The sequence below is a fragment of the Oryctolagus cuniculus genome, chromosome 2 (assembly GCF_964237555.1).
Source record: "Oryctolagus cuniculus chromosome 2, mOryCun1.1, whole genome shotgun sequence".
NCBI classification, from domain to species: domain Eukaryota; kingdom Metazoa; phylum Chordata; class Mammalia; order Lagomorpha; family Leporidae; genus Oryctolagus; species Oryctolagus cuniculus.
In genome coordinates, this window is record NC_091433.1 from 44,049,333 (window position 1) to 44,053,851 (window position 4,519).

Here is a 4,519-nt window from a genome sequence, read left to right on the forward strand (position 1 = left end):
ACAAGATAGTTCCAGCAATGAGGACGGAGATGTCAGTGAGGAGACAGCTCAAGTCTGCAGCAACCAGTTGGGTCTGAACGTGGAAAGTTTGCTGCTCTGCCTGACCGGCAGGAAATCTGGTGTCACTTGCAAGCTCTGTGGTGCTGGCCCATCTATTTAGCGTCTCTAAGCCTCTGTTTTCTGAACGTCAAAGAGAAAACACGTTTTCATGATTCCTTCCCCCTACTGACCAACGCCACATTCCCTCACGTGGAGAGAGCCTGGCTCTGCCTGGGCAGAAGAGAATGTGATCAGACAGCCTGAGTGTTGCCCCCAGGCCCCGCTGCAGTCTGGGTTTTGCCTCTGACTTAGTTTGCAGGGAGAATGGACCTGCCCAGTTCTCCGTCTACCTCATAGGTCACCTCTTCCCAACTCCTTTGTTGTTGGCTCCTCTCGCCCCAGACGTCTAAATTCAGCAGCTCTCCTGGCTCGCTCCTCAGACCTCTGCTTACCAGGCGCCACTGTGGCGAACACCACCTCCATCCTCACGCCTCTGAAGTGTAAGTGGCTGCCCTGGACCTCTCCCCTGACCTCCAGGACCATGAAACAAACAGCCCTAAGCCAACATTTCCCCGGGATGGTGAAGACGCATCTCAAACCTGGGTGGCAAGAACGGAACTCATCCTTGGCCGGCACCGCGGCTCACTAGGCTAATCCTCTGCCTGTAGCGCCGGCACACCGGGTTCTAGTCCCAGTAGGGGTGCCGGATTCTGTCCCGGTTGCTCCTCTTCTAGTCCAGCTCTCTGCTGTGGCCCAGGAGTGCAGTGGAGGATGGCCCAAGTGCTTGGGCCCTGCACCTGCATGGGAGACCAGGAGGAAGCACCTAGCTCCTGGCTTTGGATTGGTGTAGCACGCCAGCCGTAGCAGCCATTTTGGGGGTGAACCAACGGAAGGAAGACCTTTTTCTCTCTCTCTCTCACTGTCTAACTCTGCCTGTCCAACAAAAAAAAAAAGAATGGAACGGAACTCATCCTAGCTCCTTCCCGCGTGAGCACTCTACAAGTAGTACACGGCAGGAACATCCATTCAGTTATTCAGACAGGAGCCATCTTGTTCCATCCATCCAGTCTCTCGGGGTATCGCTGACGGCTCTCTGTTCTCTCTCCTCACATCAGATCTATTGGCAAATCTCACCAGCACTGAAGTCAAGCTCTGCCCAGACTCCAGCCACACCTCACCACGCCCACTGCTATCACTTCCGTTCCCCATCACCTCCTACCTTTCAATTAGTGTCTCCGCATCAGTTATGACCCAATCCCTTCCCTAAGTCCTCAGTCACTCTTAGGCAGGTCTTATTTTTTCTTGTTTATGTCATTTGCTAGAATTTGAAACTCTCTTATTCATTTATTTGTTAATTTGCATATTGTTTTTACACCAATTCATCCTTGAAAGTAAGAGTTATTTAAGGGCAGAGCTTATGCTCTCGAGTTTCCTAGAACATCCCTGCGAGCTGCTAGGCACTCAGTAATCATCTGTCAATTGACAGGGAAGGCTAAATGGCATCTCAGCAAAGAGGTGGGTGAGATACACCTTCAGTGTTAGTTGCCTTCTTTATACATGATGTTGTTATAGTCATAGCTTATTATGACTCTTGATTTAGAATATTAATGCCCTGATTTAACCTTCTACTAAGGTTGCTGAAGTTCAAGGTCTTAACCTAGAAGATCAGAAATATCCTTCAGAATGTTTACAAAAAACACAGTAATATTTAAAAAAAACTTTTAGGAATATATCCTACCCTTAAAACTGCATTGCCTGGCTTCTTGGCATTTTTGCTTAGCTGAATTTCTTCTAGACTATCTAAGGTCTCATTCTTGCATTGACAATTAACTCTGGAAAAAACCCTGATATGCAGCAGAGAAACTTATATGTGTCCTACACACACACACACACACACACACAAACACTCACATCATCCCCAGTAAGACTCCTTCACGTTGACATTAGAATTTTATGTGATGCCACAGCAATTTTAATCTTCCATTGTCTCAGAGACCAGCAGAAATCTTTTCCAAGGGTCAGAAAAATGATCTCCTATATTTTCTTCCAGAATATTTACCATTTTAAATTTCACATTAAATGTGAAATCAACCTGGAATTGACTTTTGTATCTAGTAAGTGGTAAAAGAGATAATTTTCCATATAAATATTCAAATGTCCTTGCCTCACTTATTCAAAAGACCACTCTTTTCCCCCACTACATATTAGTGTTATCTTTCTCATAAATTAGACTGCTTAGGTCATCTATCTGTAACTATAGGCATACAGAAACACTTATTTTTGGTGTGTACTTGTATAATAAACTTATAACAAAGTTATAAGTTTAAAATTCGCTAATTCTAACCACTTGTATTGAGATTCTTTCAGATTTTCTAGTTATAGAATCATTGTTCCTCAATGAGGATGGTTTGTTCTTTTCCAACCTCTAAGCCGCATATGTCTTTTTGTGGCCTGAATGCACTGTGTAGGCCTCCAGTACAACGTTGGCTGGAGGTGGTAATAAAGATACATAGAACTTGACTTGTTCCTCATCTCTTGGGAAAAACTTTCAATATTTAACCATTGAGTATGACACTTCCTATGCAGTTTTTGGGGGAGGTGGGCATTATTAAACATAATAGGGTTGGCTGGTGCCGCAGCTCACTAGGCTAATCCTCCTGGCTTTGGATTGGTGTAGCGCGCTGACCGTAGCAGCCATTTGGGGGGTGAACCAACGGAAGGAAGACCTTTCTCTCTGTCTCTCTCTCTAATTCTACCTGTCAAAAAAATAGGGTAGATTCCCTTTATTATTATTATTTTTTTTTTTAACAGGCAGAGTGGACAGTGAGAGAGAGAGAGACAGAGAGAAAGGTCTTCCTTTGCCGTTGGTTCACCCTCCAAGGGCTGCCGTGGCCGGCGCTGATCCGATGGCAGGAGCCAGGTACTTATCCTGGTCTCCCATGGGGTGCAAGGCCCAAGTACTTGGGCCATCCTCCACTGCACTCCCTGGCCATAGCAGAGAGCTGGCCTGGAAGAGGGGCAACCGGGACAGAATCCGGCACCCTGACCGGGACTAGAACCCGGTTGCTGGCGCCGCAAGGCGGAGGATTAGCCTAGTGAGCCGTGGTGCCAGCCCTTTATTATTAATTTGCAGAAATTTTGTCATTAACAGGTGTTGCATTCTGTCAATACATGTTTTTGCATTTAGTAAGAAAATGATAATTTTCTTTTATATGTTAATTTTGTGAATAACATTACTAATTATTAATTTTTGGTTTTTAATCCATCTGTGATGGTTAATTGTATATGTAAACTTGAGTGGGCTACAGGGTGCCCAAATTTTAAACATTATTTCTAGGTGTATTATTTCTGGGAAGGTGTTATTGGATGATATTTGCAGTTAAATCAGAGAACTATGTAAAGCAAATTTCCTGTTCCTAATATAAGAATCATCAAATAATCTACTGAGGGCCTGAATGGAATGAGAAGTGGAGGGAGGGAGGACTTACTCACTTTCTGCCTGCCTGGTTGAGCTCCTGGTCTTCTGTCCTGAACTAGGACGCACACCATGGGCTCTTGCTCTCAGGCCTGCATGTTGGAATCCTAAATCTCCAGGATGTACGTGAGACAGAACTCAGCCTCTATTATCATGTCAGCTGGTTCCTCATAATAAGTCTCCTTCCATGTCTACATGGATGGATAGATGGATGGATGGACAGATAGATAGACAGGCAAAGAGATAGTTATAGGGACTGGTGCTATGGTGCAGAGGGTTAAAGCCCTGGCTTGTAGTGCCAGCATCCTATTTGGGCACTGGTTCAAGTCCCAGCTGCTCCACTTCTGATCCAACTCCCTTCTAATGCTCCTGGGAAAGCAACAGAGGATGGCCCAAGTCCTTGGGCCCCTGTACCCATGTGGGAGACCTGGAAGAAGCTCCTGGCTCCTGGCTTCAGATCAGCTCAGCTCCAGCTGCTGTTTCCATTTGGGGAATGAACCAGAGGATGGAAGACTGACATTTCTCTCTCCCTCTCTCTGTAACTCTTTCAAATAAATAAGATAAATGGTTAAAAAAAAAAAAAGGAGACTGTAATAGACAGATAGATGGATAAATAGATAGATCTCCAGAGAAACAGAACTAATAGGAGATATATTGGAGAACCCTGATTATTAGAGCACCATCTCCCACATCCGATATAAACTCCATTTAGACTTAATGTATTCTTTCTGTGTAACACTGGATTTCATTTATTAATATCTTGCTGAAGGTTTTTGCAATATGATAATGAGATAGTCATTTTTCATTCAGATAATATAATTGTCATGTTTTGGAGTCAAGGTTATACTGGCTTCATAGAAAAAAATTAAAGAACTATTTCTTTTTTCTATTTCCTAGAAGAGTGCACAAGATGATTTTTTTTCCTTCATAATGGCATTTGGAAGAGTTCACCAATGAAACCATCTGAGTATAAGGGTTATTTCATTGAAAGGTTCTTATTTATAA